Below are 18,491 nucleotides of genomic sequence, written 5' to 3' on the forward strand. Positions count from 1 at the left end.
ACCCTAAGCCATGATTCCAAGTTTCATAAAACCATCTTAAAAGAATTTTTTTAAATTTGTTTAAAAGTTTAAAAAAAGAAAACAAGGGCTGTGAAAGACGTAGGAGTTGATTTAAGTTTATTCATTTGTTTCCCAGTGTCAGGGCCCGAAGGTAGATGTTGAGATAAAATTGAAACAAATGACTGATGTGGTCTTGTCCTCACAGATATTAAAAATAAATCTCCCATGTAAACATCAAGTGCTAACTGTGATGAAAACATTTTCAAAGGGAGGTCCAGAGAGGATATGATGGAGCGTTGGTCCTAGACAGGAAAAGCATGGCAGGGGCTGGGCTGGGGAGGGGAGGTAGCCTAGCAAAGGCATGAGGAAAGGCCCATTAGCAGGAGAGAATAACAAAGACACTGAGAGTTGGCTCACTCCCTGGAGCTCAGAGAGCAAGGGGAAGCGAACGTGGTGTAAGAGGAGATGGGAGAGGTAAGTAGGCGCCAGACTGCAGAGGCTCCTGTAGACCACATTACAACTTTGGCTTATTTTAAGAGCAACAGGAGGCAAGTGAAGTGGTTTGCTTTCAAACAGATCCCTCGGGCTGCCAAGTGAAGAGAGAAATACGGGGATGAGGAAAGAGTAGGAAGCAGGGAGACCAGTTTGGTGGCCATGGCGGGAATGCATCTGTGAGGTGAGAATAGCCTGGACACGGGTGTGCTGTGGGGGGAGAGAGACTGATAGGAGAAGTCTTCAGGAGGACTTAGCAATAGTTTGGAGCTGGGATGTGAGGAAAGAGAAGTCAAGGAGGACACTTGGGCGTTTGGGTTTCTTCACCTGATGGATGATGCTATTATTCAGGGAAGAACACGAACCAGATTTGGGGATAAGGGCAAAATGAAACAGGTCTTTCTTGGGTCCAGTTTTGGACATGCTGACTTTAAAATGCCCTTGAAATACTCAAGTGAAAATGTCATGAAGGGGGTCAAAAAATGGGTCTAGATTCACTTAGGAGTGGGACCTGGGTGGGAGAGAGGGATGATGAGTTACCTGTGGGTCGGTTCAAACTGAAGCTACAGGCAGGGATGAGACAACCCAGGCAGTGTGTGGGCATTAAGGGGGCAGGGGGTGGGGAGTGAGTGGAGAAACACCAGGGCTGGGTGGCCAGGTAGGGCAGCAGGAGCACAGGTAGGAATTGGCTAAGGAAAAGGAGGAAAAGCCGGAGATGGTAGAGACTTGTAGGCCAGTCAGGAGAGCATTGTTTTCATTTTATTTAAGTTTATTTATTTATTTTGAGAGAGAGACAGAGAGAGAGACAGAGAGAGAATCACAAGTAGGCTTTGTGATTGGGAGTGGAGCCCAATGTGGGGCTCAAACTCACAAACTGTGAGATCATGACCTGAACCAAAATCAAGAGTCAGATGCTTAACTGACTGAGCCACCCAAGTGCCTCAAAGAAAACATTTCAAGGAGCGTTCAACAATGTCAAAAGCTGCTGGGAGAATGAATAAGATGTGGCCCCAAATCTGCCTGGGGAATCCAGTGTCATGGTGACGATTCAAGTTCAAAATGTTTTGATGGAATGACAAGGGTGAAAGCCAGACTGGAGGGAATTGAGGAGTAAATGGAGGTACGGAAATGGAGGCAGAGTATAGATAATTATTTTGAAAAGTTTGACTGCAAAGTGGAAGAGAGAACTAGGGCAAAAGCTAGAGAAGGATGTGGGCTTGAGGGCTTTGTTGTTTCTCTTTATGGTAGATTCATAAATAGAAAATCCATAAACTGATTCAAATACACACAGAAATTTAGAACATAATAAAAGTGGCATCTCAAATCTCTGGGGCTAAGACTTTTTATGAAGTGGTGTTGGGATGCCTGAATAGCCATTTGGACATTCTAAAATTGGATCTATACCTCATATCATATATGAGTAAATTCCAAATGAATTGGATCTGTAAATGTAAAAATGAAACCATACAATTCTAGAAGAAAACATGTGAATTCCTTGATATCTTGAGGGTGGGGTAAGGCTTTTGTTTGTTTGTTTGTTTGTTTGTTTGTTTTTAGTAATCTCTATACCCAATGTGGGGCTCAAACTCAAAACCCTGAGATCAAGAGTCACATGCTCTTCTGACTGAGCCAGCTAGGCACCCCTTTTATGTATGTATATATGTATATATGTATGTATGTATGTATGTATTTAGTAAGGGAAAGGTATTTTTAACTCAAAATCCAGATACAATGAAAGAAGTGTTTGATAAATGTTATTATTTAGAAAGAAACCTTTGCATGCCAAAAAAAAAGAACAACACAAAACACAGTAAGGAGGCAAACAAATTAAACAAATAATAAACAAAGTTAAAAGGCAAATGACAAACTTTTGTCTTCTTGGGGTAAATATTTGCCTCATGCATTATATATATTATGTGTATTACCGGTAAAGGAATAGATATATAGATATAGATATAAAGAACCAGTGGAGAGGGAATAATTGGCCAGAGAAGAAAGGGGAAGCGAAGAGAAGGGAAGGGAAGGGAAGGGAAGGGAAGGGAAGGGAAGGGAAGGGAAGGGAAGGGAAGGGGAAGAGAAGATCAATAGTGTGAGTGTCCTGTGAACAGTCCAGGACAGAGGATAGGGCATAGAAAGACAAAAAAGGACTGCCAGCAACTTCTGTGTTAAATCGACAGGAAGATAATCTGGATGTGGCTAGATGTTTAATAACATTAGGAAGCCAGTTAGCAGCTGAGAGGGAGAGGAGAGAAATTTAAAATAATTTCAAATTATTTTAAATAATTAAAATATTATTTAATTTTAGGAGCCTGCAGTCAGGAGCCTGCACTGACCAGAGAAATGCCCAGAAAGACCAAAGCCTGTTGAATGAGTGCACTTGGCGAAGGTGAACTTACAAAGGAGCCATTGTGCCCCATGAGTGGCTTTTCCCTGGCAGTCCTTGAGAGCTGAGTTATTTGACTTTTTATTGTCTTCTTGGGGCAAGGACTTCCTCCTGATTCCACTCTATCATCCTGGGAATTTTTTTCCTACAGATCCAGGAAGAGGGAGGAAATGAAGGGAGGCTCAGAAAGAAGCAGTTTAACTTATATGAAAAATATTTTGACTAACTCACTGAGTTTGTCAAGTAAAACAGTGAGCAATGTGAGACCTGGAGAGAGGCAGAGAAATTCAGAAGATTCTGAGAGAAATGTTAAGGACAACTGTTAGAAGAAGGCTAGTGGTAAGTTTATCTTATCACCTTAATTCAGAGCTTGCTCTCACTGCATTTTGTTTTGTGGTTGAGCGAGGAAACCCTTGCTCAGAGCTCAGAGTCCTAACACTTCCTCGAGTTAATCTCTGAGATGGTTCTCTGAAGGGGATGGTACACAGGGTGTGTCTGTCTCTGCGATTTGCTAGCTCCTTCCTCCTTGCTTGCCACTCCTCCCTCCCCCCAGTTCCATGCTGTCTGCAGATTAAATAGACATTAAGAGTTTTCTGTTATGACAACCTCTTCACAGCCAGGGCTGGTGGGAATGGCCCTTAGTTTAGTGTTGCTGGCACTCAGGGGATGGTAGGTTATATGCTAAGAGAAAGAATGTGAGTGTAGTGAGTTCCTTTTGTGGGGGGGGGGGGGGGGGGGGCGGGGAAGATTCCTGTCTAGGACCTTGAGATCCTTAATCAGAGCAGAATACAGACTCATTCTCCATGGAAAGGATTACAAAATCCATGATGACAATATAATTTAAAAACAAAAACAAAAAAGCCAGTTTTCTGGGGGTCAGGAGTCCATCTTGGAAAGATGGTGTCTGCATCTAGGCACTGCCCATAGCCCGGCTCTGTGTGTCTACAGAATCTCAAAGCACAAGAGAGAAATAACGCCAGTGAGTCACCAAGTCTAGCTATTTGCTGGGAAGGTGACTTCAGAGGGAACCCAGCCAAAGCTGGAGGCATTTGTGCAGTTGGAAACTAGATTACCAGCCTGGCCCTGTTTATGTGGGACATACTGACCTGGGAAGGACTAGAGCTCCTTTAGTCCTAGGGGTGGTCCAAAGCTGGGAATAGTAACTCTGATTCCTTTTAGAATAATCACATTCTTTGCAGTTTGTTTATATTAACATCTTTTTGTGTGTCTCTCCTGGGCAGGCCCCTCCTAACCTCCTAACTTGAGGACTGATTGACCTTCTAGGCGTTACTCCCAATGACCCAACTTTGAACTAACTGCTCATGTGGCAAGGTGATGTGAAGATACTTTCATTCTGAAGGAAGACTCTAACATACAAAGGAATGAATATCTAATGGTGGAACTTTAGGTACACAAAGTGTCCAAAGATGTTTTGGGCCAGGATGTTCTTCTACCTTGTGCTGTTCAAATGATCGACTAGGTAGCCTCCTACTTTACCCTCTTGAGAGGTTGGCTCTGCCCTTTGGAACTTCAGAAACATCTGGCTCATTGTCTTTCTCAAAGGTTAGTGGATTTCAGTTCACTCCAAGGACTTACTGATAATGGGTATTTATAACTTGATATTATCAGTGGACAGTAGGTAAGTGCTTTTCTCGTCACTTTGATAGCAAAGGGAGAGTACGTTTACATGCTATCTTCAGGTATGGCGGGGAGGTGGATTTTACTACCTTCTTTTATAGAACAGGAATATTAGGAACCCCAGGAGCTGAGGCTGCGAACTCTCAGAGTGTCACCACAGACATGAAGTGAGCACTCTGCCTCTCTCATGAGTCTGTCTGGCTATCCACAACAAAGGAGGCAGCCAATTTAAGATAATAAACCCAACGAAGGGGCTGTCTTCACATTTTTATTTTCTACATCAATTGGTTTGGAGCATTTGAGCTTTGTAATTACACATTTCTCCTCGTTTATGCTTTCGCTAGTGATTTGCCCTCTCTTGGCCTTTAAACAAGCCAGTTTAGCAACCATGCATTCTGACATGGGGTTTTTATAGCACACACAAAGGGTGTTTCTAAAACACACAAAGGATTTAGGTCACAGATATCCAGTATAAGGCTGTGTCTGCTCTATTTTAATAATGCTCTTAAAAAATAATTTATGAGCTCAATGTGCTCCGGTTCATTAGTTGAAATGAAAACTTAAATCATTCCCTAAATTATAAATTATTTTTGACTTATTTTCTAAAGCTAGGAATAGTACCACTGATTCTTTTTAGGATAATTGTATTCTTTACAGTTTATATATTTTAAAATCCTCTTAGCCATTTACGAGCTTTGTCTCTGTGTCTTGGTTTCCTCACCTGTGAAACAGACATAATAATAGGACCTTACCCACAGCATTATTACTAAAATTACATGAAGGAATTCATGTCATTAATGCCCTTAGCACCGTCTAGAGTGCTCTACCAAACTTAGCTATTGTTAGCATATTATAATTATTTTGAATTACAGAAGTAATGTGTGTTGTTGTAGAAAAAAAAAATCCAAAGAATTTGGAGGTTTATAAAGTAAAGAGTAATCGTGTCCACTCTTCACCAGCCCTACCCGGTCCTACTTTCTAGAGATAGCCACTGTACATCGACTGCAGTTTTTCTCTACGCTTAGACCTTTGCTTGCCATCTAGCAACTGGCCATGGACATCCTTCCAGAGCAGGTTCCCTAGAGCCCCCTCTTTACATAAGATGGGTATTAGCTCCTCACCCGATCTGTCTGTGGCTCTGATATGTGCACAGCTTTGCACATTTCTGTGCAGTCAAATCCTAGCTCTTCCCTTACACCTTCTGGGGTATGTAGAATGCATAGGAAGACCTTCTCAGGGACCAGCATTTAGAAATACACTTCCCAGAACTGGAAAACAAAGACTTGCACAATTCAAGAGAAATTTTGGAAGATACATTACACATTAGTGTGAGTGTATTTTGCTTTTTACTGGAGAAGTTCAAAGACTGAACTGCTTTTAGGTGTCATGGACAATGCTACCTTCAGTTAAAGATGAGAAATACAGGAATGAAGACATCTTCCAATCTGCACAGCCTCTTCGTGGCACCTGCAGGCTTTTTAGAGGTCATGGTGTGGAAAGAATGGGGGGGAGAAGTCAGTAATTTGGTGCTCGATGTAGTTCAACCTGTGATTTAACCAGCATGGAGTGTAAGAAGGTGGCTTTACCTTATTTCATTTCAGAAGGTTGTTGTCAAAGATCATAACAGCAAAATCATTTGGCGACTCAAAAATTACCAACAAAGCCAGCTGAAGCCAGCAGCTCTTGGCAAGTTCTGTCAAGTTCTCCGCATTCTTGCTCACATCCAGGCATTGAGACACTATCTTTGAGAACATGACTCAAAGGTATTTTCCAAAAAGACAAGTGGCTATTTAAAAAGAAAAAAATTTTTGAGTGATTACTGTATCTTTGACAGCGAGGTATTTCCATAAATATTTCACTACTCATGTTTTTCCTACATGTTTCTTTTTTTCTTAGTAAACACATACTGTGTCTATGTAAAGTCAGCACAACTGGCTGAAAAATATGAGGCCCACTATTTCAAAATAATTTTGTTAGGAGTTGTGTGAGATTTTTGAAGATAAAAAGATAGTCTCCACCCATAATCTAGTTATTTATATTCTTTTTATTTTCTAGACTTTTTAGGGAATAATTTAGAAAAAATACCAAGCAATTAGGAGTAGAATATCTTATATTTTGAGATAAGGACAATTCTCTGTGTGCTCTATCATGTTAATCAGTTGGTGTGCTGCTCAGACATATTATTTTTAAAGGCACGGTGTAGCAGTGTCCTCCGATGATCCATGCCTTTATGTACTCCTCTCCCACAATGAATCAAGCCCTGAATGACTAATAGAACACATGGGAGGGGATAGTGTGTGACTTGGCAGTCTAGGTTTTTGAAGATATGGCAGCTTCCATCTTGGTCTCTTGGATTGCTTACTCTAGGACAAGGACTGGAATTAGGGCTAATGGGCAAAACCCAGCCTGCAAATTGTTTTTGCATGCCTGTGAGCAAAGATTGGCTTTCTTATTTAAAAAAAATTTTTCTTTTTTAACATTTATTCATTTTCGAGGGACAGAGAGAGAGATCGTGAGCAGGGGAAGGGCAGAGAGAGAGAGGGAGACACAGAATGTGAAGCAGGCTCCAGGCTCTGAGCTGTCAGCACAGAGCCGGAGGTGGGGCTCAAACGCATGACCTCAGCTGAAGTCAGACGCTTAACTGACTGAGCCACCCAGGCTCCCCTCCTATTTTTTAAAATAGTTTTCTAGGGGCACCTGGGTGGCTCAGTTGGTTGAGTATCTGACTCCTGGCTTCAGCTCAGGACTTTAGTCTCACGGTTCATGAGTCAGAGCCCCATATCAGGTTCTGCACTGACAGCACAAAGCCTGCTTGGGATTCTCTCTCTCCTACTCTCACTTCCCCTTCTCTGGCTCATGCTCTCTCTCTCTGTCTTTCAAAATAAATAAATAAACTTAAAAACAAAAAATCAAATATAGTTTTAAAAATTGTATTATTATTATTATTATTTTAGAGAGAGAGAGCGTGTGCACTGGGTAGAGGGGCAGGGGGAGAGGAAATCTTAAGCAGGCTCCAGGCTCAGCACGGAGCCCAACGTGGGGCTTGATCCCATGACCCGGGGATCATGACCTGAGCCGAAATCAAGAGTTGGACACTCAACGAACTGAGCCACCCAGGTACTCCTAAAATAGAGTTTATTAAAAAGGGGAGAATATGTGGCAGACTGGAGGTGGCCCACAGGGCTTAAAATATTTGCTGTCTGGTCCTTTACAGAAAAAGTTTGCCACCCCAGATCTGAGGAATGCAGGCAGCTTGCTGTGAACACACTTATCTGGAGTGCCCTGGGCCTCAGGCGGTCCTATGAAAAGGCCAATATGGAGAGGAACTGAGGCCTCCCATCCAGAGCCAACACAAACTTCCTCGTCATGAGTGAATCAGCAGGGAAGTGGAGTCTTCATCTCCAGTTCAGCCTTCAAAAGGTTTCAGCCTTACCTGCTATCAGCCTGTATCTTCATGAGACACACCGAGCCAGAACCATCTAGTCAAACCACTGCCAAATAACTGAAGCACAGAAACCATAAGAGATAATAAAAGATCAAGTGTTATTTTAAGCCTCAAAGTTTTGGGGTAATTTATCAGGCAGCCATAGTAAATAGAATATATTATGTATTGTCCCCAGGTAAAATGCTCATTCACTTCCTTTAAAAGTTCTTGGAGGTAGGAAGAATATAAACACATAAAAATCTTCATCACCCTATTATATCTGATGATTTCAAAGCTTTGCAATAACTACTAAGACCTCAGACATCACATTCCAATAAAGGTATAGGAATCAAATTATTTCTTTAGTATTTATAAATATCATCAATGTTTTCATCTACAGCCTCTACAAACTGCCTTTGTTCCCTGCTGACATCATACTTTCGTTATACCTGGTATTCTTCAAATCACTCGTTTGCAAGGAAAGTGAATTTAGAATTGCTAGCCATCAGTCTGTCAATGACGCCATCAAGCAATTTTGGTTTTTTTTCTAAGTAGTCCTGGAAGGCATTTATTGTTCCCTTTTCACAGGCAAGGAAGTTGAGGCTCACAGAGATTAAAGGGCTACAGCCACATAATTGGTTATTGAGAGCTAGGACTGAAGCTCAGCCTCCTGACTCTACACTAAGAGATCTTGTTTCTTCACCTCTGAGTATAGATAGTCCAGAGTGGCTTTGGGTTATAGGTCAGACAGTCTTTACCATTGTGCTAGTACTGACTCTAGAAATTAAGGTCCAAGCTTATGTTCATGATAAATATGCACGGTCCAAGTGCTGGGTATCTATTGGCAAATAAAACCCACATCTTCACTTTCATGGATCTTCCGGTCCAGTCTAGGAGCTTACAGTCTATCTGATACGTATTTTTTTCCCTTGGACATCTATTTATTGCTTAATTACGGCTTTATAATATTGCATGAATGAAAAGCAATAGGATGCCTTGAGACTCATCAATTACTTAACCCTTGAACTTTTGTAAGGTTTTCTTTCTTTCTTCTTAAAGCTAAATTCCCCAGATGGGTGAGTAATTAGATCAAGGTTCAGAATAACAAAGACAGATAAGGTAACTGCAAACAACATCATCCCACGTTGAAAGAGCTATTCTGGTCTTTCACCTAAAGTGACTTCTTTCTGCTGAAAGAGATTTGGCAGCAGCTAGCTTAGCTGATGGCAGAAAAATCAACCATGAAATATAAAGGTTTCATAAGATTGTGACATAACCCAGTTTTTTACAGCCATTATATAATCAATGGCAAAACAGCAGGGGGACCGAAATAACTTATACCTTACTTTTGGAATGCAATAAAATCTCTATTTTGCTGTCTCCACAGATTTAAAGTCCCTATTTTGTTTTGATGATGACTTCAGTTAGTTTTCATTTCTTATGCACTAACCAATTGAAAGTGGTAAGAAAAGGATGGTCAGAGGCATGCTATATGGCAAAGACAAGTCATTTCAGAATTCAGAAATTTGCTCCAGGAAGCCCATCAGAAAGATAAAACTTATTACGGAAAGGCCACAGGAGAATAAAGAAGAATTAGTTTATAAGCAAACAAGTATGTTTTTTCTTTTATTATTATTTTTTTTGTTTATTTATTTTTGAGAGAGAGAGAGCATAAGCAGGGGAGGGGCAGAGAGAGACAGGGAGACACATAATCCGAAGCAGGTTTCAGGCTCCAAGCTGTCAGCACAGCCCGACACAGGGCTGGAACCCATGAGCTGTGGGATCACGACCTGAGCTGAAGTCGGACGTTTAACGGACTGAGCCACCCAGGCGCCCTAACAATGTGTTTTTCAAGGAAAGGGTGACAATGGCAAAATGTTCCAAGGTTTGTTTCACTGATAACAGGTCAGGAAGAAGGTATGTTTTTGAGACTTCTTGGAGAGTATAAGGGTTGAGTCTGATGGCAGTGGGGAATGCAGGACACCTGGGAAGAGACTTATTAATTCATGCATATAAAAATGCTTTTGAGTCACTGGGCTGGCATCTGGACTACAAATATGAAATAGACACAGTCCTTGCCTTTAAGGCAGTTACAGTTAGTGGGAGAAACAGAAAGGGCAAAGGAATTTAATCATGGTAAATGGAGGAATGCAGGGCTTCTTAGGAGGGATAACTAACTTTCATTTGAAAAGTCAGAGAAGGTTTCCTGGAAGAATTCCCTAAAGCTGAGATCTGAAAGATGAGAAAGACCAAAGAAGAGTGTCCCTAAGGAAGCAAACTGTCTACGTAAAAAGCTCAGGGGCGAAAGCAGGCAAGCACAGAGTATTTAAGGAAAAGAAAAGAGTGTACAGGTGGAGGGTTGGGGGATAGTGGTGGGAGATAAGGGATAAGGGTCCTCTAAATCTAGTAAAGAAGTTTGAGCTTTAGCCCCAGCGTAAGGGAGTGGTGTGCTTAAACTTCATTAAAACAAAACAAAACAAAACAAACAACTGGCTGCAAGAGAGTTGGAAAGCTCTTGTCATCCAGGTGGCAGATAATGGTGAGCTGTACTCAGAAAGTTGCTGTGTGGATGGAGAGAATTAAGAGATAGTCAATAGATCTCTAAGAAAAAGAATCAGCAGGGTTATGCTTGTATACAGGACATGCTGACAAAGGAGGAAAAAACGTTCTGGCTTTGGCAACTAAATGGTCCCACTCACTGAGACAGCAGACACTGGGGTAGGACAGGTTGACTGAGAGGTGGGAGAAGTTTGAAATAAAGGTGCCTGAAGGATATGTTGATTTGAATCTCAGGAGGAGCCTTTCAGGAGGCTTAGAGGTTGGGAATCATGAGCATAGATGGGAAGGAGAAGATTCAAGACAGAATCCTGAGAAAGGCCCACAACGAAGAGAGAGAAGAGCTTATAAAGGAGATTTAAATGAATTTTTAAAAGAGGAAAAAGAAAAATAAGAGGGTGGTATCAGGGAAACCCAGGAAAAAACATTTTCCAGAGGGAAGGCGTGATCAACAGTGCTCAATGCCATTGGAAACCAGGCTGAAGCATCAGACAAACTCCAGTTGAGGGACATTCCACAAAATAAGTGACCTGGAATCTTAAAAAACATCAACACCAAGAAATACAAAAAAGACTGAGGAATGGAGATTCGAGGAGACCAAAGAAACATGGAAACTGAGAATGCGATGCATGATCTCAGATTTTTTTTTTTTTTTGCTGTATTTTCTATCATCTTTAATGGTTGTATAATAATTCAGATAATTTCATTTAATTGTATTTGAGTTTGTCATTTTAGGAAACAAACAGGAAAGTAACTTAGTATTATTCCAGGCTTTCTGTAATCACAATTTGTGTTACTTTAGAAGAATGTTTTTAGGGCACCTGGGTGGCTCAATTTGTTGAGCGACGACTCTTGATTTCAGCTCAGGTCAGATTCCAGGGTCCTGGGATGGAGTTCTCCCCACAACCTCCACACTTAGCGTGGAGCCTGCTCAAGATTTTCTCCCTTTCCCTCTCCCACTTCCCAGCTCACACACATTCTCTCTCTCCCTCAAATAATAATAATAATAATAATAATAATAATAATAATAATAATATTTTATAAGATATATTACATGAAAAAGGGTGAAAATTGAATCTATACACTTTGACTACCAATGCTGGAAGAAAAAATGAAATTTACAGTTGCTGTGTTAGGTTTGTCTGAATATGTTTTTACTTCTGCTTCTATTTTTATTTGCCTTCAAATTCAGCATGTGGTTGGCCAAACCTCAGCTAGCATTATTTAAAAAATTCTTCTCAAGTGAAGGACTCCCTAAATTATGGGATTCTATTCTAAGATAGGAATCTGTAGGAGGATGTGAGTGTACAGGACTCTTTCAAGAAGATGGTGAAATGGGACAATGACCTTCAGTCTCCTTTCTGTGATCCTGCAATTCTGGCACTGGTGTATGGCTAAGTCGCATGCAACATACTAAAATATTTTCATTCTCTTTGTTAATTTCTCTCTACTCTTTATATTTTTTAAAACGTAGGCATTTAAATTTTTAAAATTAAAAATGTTTCCTGTTTTCTTCAACGTCCACCAAGAGCATTTACCAATAAGCCTTTGGTAAAGTTTAGTCAAGGGCGCAAAATTTCACTGGCTTGGCCAATGCCCTCAGTCAAGATGGCGGTAGCTACATTCTATTGCCCTTACTTGCCCTCAGCAAAGGTGGCTCCAGTGACTTCCTTTCAAACCCTCTTTTCCCATAACAAATATGGCGCCTCCGCTTCCGGATTTGGATGTGCTGCTGTTGCCTGTCGGTGAGTGTAAACGGGACTTTGCAATTTTTCTCTATCAGTTGTCTTCGTGGAACAAGGAGTACCCTGGGATTGGGAATCGGCAGGGAGTCTAGGCAATGTTATCAGATCAGTCTCATAGTTGGGAAGTTATGGCGGCTTCCCCTGGCACACTTCCAATTTCCCGTACCACCCCTCCTCCACCCCAACAACACATGGCCTCTGCAGACACCTCTTTGGGGAAACCCCGTAAATTTGCAGGCAGTGTGACCGGATGCCCTTGGGTTCTTCTCCTTTTTAAAAAGCAGCTTTTTAAAGCAATAAATACATATAAAATTCGCCTGTTTAAGATGTAAAATTCAGTGGCTTTTCATATATTTCCAGAATTGTGCAGCCATCCCCACAATCTATTTTTATCTTTATTTTTTAAAGTTTATTTATTTAGAGAGAATGAGAGAGAGAGAGAGAGAGTGCACGGTCAAGGAGGGCAGGAGCAGAGAGAGAATACCAAGCAGGGTCTGTACTGTCATTGCAAAGCCCATCAGGGGTTCCAGCCCATGAACCATGAGATTATGACCTGTATATGACCTGAGTCCTGAACCAGAATCAAGAGCGGGATGCTTAACTGACTTAGCCACCCAGGCACACCCCCCCCACCCCCAATCTAATTTTAGAACATTTCCATCACCCCAAAGAAATGCCCTGTGCCCCTTAGCAGTCTCCATTCACTTTGACCTTCCAGTTCTAGGCAGTTACTAGTCTACTTTCTATAGATTTGTCAATTTGGACATTTGATACAAATAAAATCATACAACATGTGGTCTTTATTTACTAGTGTTAAAAGATAAACTGAGGCATATTTAAAATTCTAAGTTAATTTGAGTCAAACAGCAATTTGAATTGGGCAGGATCCAGTCTAGCAGATAGAAAGGAGCTCTGAGGAGTTGAACAAAATGAGAGACTTATAGGCAGAAGGGAGCAGGAACAAGAAAGTGATACTAGGCCAAAAAAGCAGGTTGGTTATTGCATGGTTACTCCTCTTTAGGGGATGGCAAGGTTCTATCTGGCAGATTACCCAACTAGTGCTGATGAGGCGATTCCTGATTGGTTGTGGGGTTTAGCACAAACAAAACCATTTTGGATCTGTTGTCTTGTTTTTTAACACTAGGTTTTTATCACTAAGTATACATGTGGCATGTATTCACAGTTCTTTTATAAAGCTGAAAAATATTCCATGTGTGCATATACTACATTTTATTCATCCATTTATCAATTGATGGACATTTGGATTGTTATCACTTATTGTCTATTGTGGATAAAGCTGCTGAGGGGTGCCTGAGTGGCTCAGTTGGTTAAGCGTCCAACTTTGGCTCAGTTCAATGATCTCATGGTTCATGGGTTCGAGCCCTGCCTTGGGCTCTGTGCTGACAGCTCGTAGCCTGGAGCCTGCTTCCGATTCTGTGTCTCCCTCTCTCTCTGCCCCTCCCCTGCTCACACTGTCTCTCTCTCAAAAATAAACAAACATTAAAAAAAAAATTAAAAAAAAAAAGGCTGCTGTGAACATTTGTGTAATGTTTGTGTGGACGTTATGTCTTTTAAAAAATTTTTTTTAATGTTTATTTATTTTTGAGAAAGAGATACAGAGTGCAAGCAGGGGAGGAGCAGAGAGAGAGAGAGAGAGAGAGAGAGAGAGAGAGAGAGAGAGAATCTGAAGCAGGCTCCAGGCTCTGAGCTGTCAGCACAGAGCCCGATGCAGTGCTTGAACTCATGAACCATGAGATCATGACCTGAGCCAAAGTTGGATGCTTAACCAACTGAGCCACCCAGGCGCCCCTGGATATATGTTTTTATGTCTCTTGAGCATATGCCTAGCAGTGGACTTCCCAGGTCCAAGTGTAACCTCGTTTAACCTTTTGAAGAACTACCAAACTGTTTTCCAAAGTGCTGGCAACTTTGTATGTGGATATCCACTTGTTTCAGTGAAAAGACTGCCCTTTCCTTTTCATATGTCTTGGCACCCTGTGGAAAATCAATTGACCATAACTGTACATTTTACTTCTGGATTCTCAGTTCTATTCCATTGATCTATGTGTCCATCTTTATGCCAGTACTCACAGTCTTGATTAGTGTGGCTTTTTACTAAGTTTTGAAATTAAAAAAAAAAAAATGAGTCCTCCAACTTTGTTCTCTTTCAGGATTGTTTTAGCTATTTTGGGTCCCTTGAATTTCTGTATGAATTTTTTAAGTACTTTTGTCAATGTCTGCAAATAGAAAAAAACACACACACAACTGAGATGCAACTAAGAATTACATTGATCTATATAGATCAATTCAAGCCATATTGCCATCTTAAAATATTAAAATATTAGATGTGTTTCTATTCATTTAGATTTTTAATTTCTTTCAACTCTTTATAAAACGATTTTATTTTTAAGTAATCTCTACATCCAACGTGGCACTCAAACTTATAACCCTGAGATCATGAGTCATATGCTCTATTGACTGAACCAGCCAGGAGCCCCTCTTTCAAAATTTTTTTTTCCAGTTTTCATTGTGCCTGTCTCACATATTTTTATTAACTACATTCCTAAGTATTTTATTCTTTTTGGATGCTGTTTTTTTTCTTAAGTGTATTATTTTTGGGGGAGAGTGTGAGAATGGGAGGGGCAGAGAGAGAGGGAGAGAAAGAATCCCAAGCAAGCTCCGCACTGTCAGCACAGAGCCCCTTGAGGCCCTCAGTCCCACAAACTGTGAGATCATGACAGAGTCGAAATGAAGAGTTGGACACTCAACCAACTGAGCTACACAGGCGCCCCTTAATCTTTTTTGATGCTATTGTAAATGGAGTTATGTTCTTAATTTAATTTTAGGATTATTTATTGCTAGTGTATGTAAATATTTACACAGTATTTTTACATATTTTTTATTGGCAGTTTAAAATCATTTGCATACAATTTTACTATATTGATCTTGTATCCAGTAATCTTGTTTAACTTGTTTCATGGTTCTACCAGTTTTTTAAGTGGATTCCTTGAGATTTTCTTTTTTCTTTTTTTAATATTTTTTTTAACATTTATTTATTTTTGAGACAGAGAGAGATAGAGCATGAACGGGGGAGGGTCAGAGAGAGAGGGAGACACAGAATCCGAAACAGGCTCCAGGCTCTGAGCTGTCAGCACAGAGCCCAACGCGGGGCTCGAACTCATGGGCTGTGAGATCATGACCTGAGCCAAAGTCAGACGCTTAACCGACTGAGCCACCCAGGCGCCCCTCCTTGAGATTTTCTATCCACAAAATCACACCTTCTGCTAATAGAAATGGTTTTACTTCTCTCTAATATAGAAGACTTTTATTTCATTTTCTTGCCTCATTGTGCTAGCTAAAACCTCCAGTATAATGTTGAATAGAAGTGATCAGAGAAGACATCGTTGTCTTGTTCCTGATCTTAGGGGGAAAACATTTTACCACAAAATATGCTGCTAGCTATGCATTTTTTTTTCAAAAAATACCCTTTATCAGACTGAGGAAGTTCCTTTCTATTTCTAGTTGTTGAGTGGTTTGATCATGAAAGAGTGTTTGACTTTATCAAATGCTGTGTGTGTGTGTGTGTGTGTGTGTGTGTGTTGTGGTTTTTGTCCCTTATTCTTTTTGTCCATTATTCTAATATAGTATATTACATTGATTCATCTTGAGATGTTAGAACAACTTTGAATTCCTAAGGTTAAGTTCCACTTGGCCATGGAGTCTAATCCTTTTTGTATTTTGCTGGGTTTGGTTTGTTAGTATTCTATCAAGGATTTTTGTGTCTGTATTCATAGTATTGGTCTGTAGTTTTTTGTGGTGGCTTTGTCTTGATTTAGTATCAGGCTGATGCTGAGCTTAGACTAAATTGGGAAGTGTTTGCTCCTCTTCCATTTTTTAGAAGAGTTATTTAGGGAAGGGAATGACAAGTGTAGTGGGAGGAAGTGGGGCTTATTGGAGAACCTGAAGAAAAGCCATTATGCTTGAAGCCTGGAAAGCAGTGGGGCCTGGCGTTGGAGGATCTGGGCTAGAGAGAAATTTCTGGAAGGTGATTAATGTCTCAGAGGAGGAAAGAAGAGGAGAGAGCCTTGGGCTAAACATGGAGAAAGTCCAGTTGCGGATGGAGGATGAGCCACAGAGCAGGATGGAAGGAACAAAGGCAAAGAGATGGGAAGACAGGAGAGTGGTTCCCTGGAAAGCAAACAAAGGATGGCAGAAGAAGGAGTTTCTAGAAGTCGTATGCTAGAGTGATTGAGTTGGTGGAGATGAGGAAATGAACCAATTTAGACTTTTGAGAATTTTGTGGATAGGAGAGGAGACTGGCTGTGGGGAGTGCAGGTGTCAAAGATTTCCGTTTCACTTTTCTTTCTTTCTTGACAACCTTTGTTTGAGAGAGAGAGAGAGAGTGTGTGTGCTTGCACACGGGAGCCAGGGAGGGGCAGAGAGAGAGGGAGAGAAAGAATCCCAAGCAAGCAACGTGGAGCCCAATGTGGGTCTCAACTCATGAACCATGAGATCATGACCAGAGCTGAAATCAAGGGTCTGTTGCTTGACCAGCTGAGCCACCCAGGCACCCCACTTTCTTGACAACTTTAAAAAAAAGTTTATTTAATTTGGGGGGGGGAGAGAAGGAGTGGGGGAGGGGCAGAGAAAGAGAGAGAGAGAGGGACAGAGGATCCAAAGAAGGTTCTGTGCTGACAGCAGAGAACTCCATGCAGGGCTCGAACTCACAAACCATGAGATCGTGATCTGAGCTGTAAGCTGGACAGATGCTATAACCGACTGAGCCACCCAGGCACCACTTCTTGACAACTTTTAATGTTGATATGATTTTATACCTTCAAAAAATTGCAAGACTTGTACAAGGAACTCCCAAATAGCATTTTCCAGATTCACCAGCTGTCTATACTTGCCCCATCAATTTACTTTACCATTCTCTCTCATACACACACACACACACACACACACACACACACACACACACACAGCGCTATTTGAGAGTGTGTTGTGCACATCTTTCCCCCTACCAATTAATGTTTGAGTGGCATTTCCAAAGAACAAGGACATTCTCTTACATGCTAGGTTTTGTTGAAAATGGGAGCAATTTGGGCATATTGAAAAATCTAAGTGAAGATCCAGTGGGAGAGAAGTGAGAGAAGGGGTTGTTGTCACTGAGGGCTTGTTGAAGGGTCTAGAGAGCAGGATTTAAGGTGCAGGTGGAGGGGTTGGACTTTGCCACAGGAGGGACAGCTCTGTGTTGTGAAGAGGAGTGAAGCAGTGTGCAGACGTCGGAGACTTTGTTCTGCTTGACGGGTGGTGGAGGAAGTTCCTCTCTGCTGGATTCTGTTTCCTTTGTCAGTTAGAAAGTGAGCAGATCTACTGAAAAGAGCAGGAAGGCGTGTGGCAGATGGGAAGCGTCTGAGTTGAAGAAGACAGGAGAAAGCACAAGAGTCAAGGAGAGGGGAAGAGGAAGTAATGAGATAAACATCTCAAGATTCATGTGGCCAAACAGCCCATTTCTAGTTGATGTTTATTCAGTTAGAGTGAGCCAGCTTGCTCTATTCAGTGACTCATGTCTAGCCCTGCAGAGGGGGGAGATAAACTGGGTTCATCTAGGCGAGGGTTTTGCCAAACGGGTGTGATAAAAGAACACAGTGGTTCGGGAAGGGAAGTTTAGGGTACTGACAAGATAATGGACTATAAAATTCACTGGATAAGAATGAAAGAAGTAAGATGGCTACTGAATGGGAAATAGAAGGGCAAATGGATAGGAGGTAGACTGGGAAGATGGAAGCCTGTAAATTGTTTTCTAATTATTACTACTTGACTTATTGGATCTAGATATTATTGAGCATGCATTCTCTACTGAGTATTTTCCATCCATTAATTTCATATAATTCCTATGACAACCCTATGAGGTAAGCACAGGCATCAAGCCATTTTTATCGATAGAGGAAACAGACGTTAGTGACTTGCCTAAGGTGACACAGCTGAAAAGTGAGTCTCTAACTTCAGAGACCCTGCGTATCTCTGGACTGCTCTGCAGAGCTTCCCAGCTGTGCTCCTTGCTCCACTTTGACCCTCCTCTGACTCACGCTTCACTTAGCTAACAGTGTGAGCATTTGGAAATGCAAATTGATTGTACCGGGCACTAACTCAGAACCTTTCATTACAGGTCACTGGAAATATGTAAAAAAAGAAGAATTAACAGATGAATAAAGACTTGGACAGGTGGATAGTTTTATGATAAAGAAAA

General features: G+C 41.2%; 1 protein-coding gene across 16 annotated transcripts in view; it reads left to right on the plus strand.

The window, feature by feature from the left end:
- The first annotated feature begins 390 nt into the window (after positions 1-390).
- SHLD1 (shieldin complex subunit 1) overlaps positions 391-18,491 on the plus strand; it is a 100,127-nt gene continuing 82,026 nt past the window's right edge. For 6 of the 16 annotated variants that reach the window (XM_006929935.4, XM_011280915.3, XM_045053854.1 and 3 more), the window contains exon 1: positions 12,169-12,238. The gene's annotated coding sequence lies outside the window, so the exon portion shown is untranslated. Of the gene's footprint in view, positions 475-2,957; positions 3,215-4,116; positions 4,439-12,044; positions 12,239-18,410; positions 18,467-18,491 lie in introns of those variants that run through there. The other 10 variants (XM_045053850.1, XM_019826807.3, XM_045053852.1 and 7 more) reach the window with 7 other exon arrangements.

This window comes from Felis catus, chromosome A3, assembly GCF_018350175.1.
Source record: "Felis catus isolate Fca126 chromosome A3, F.catus_Fca126_mat1.0, whole genome shotgun sequence".
Taxonomy (NCBI): domain Eukaryota; kingdom Metazoa; phylum Chordata; class Mammalia; order Carnivora; family Felidae; genus Felis; species Felis catus.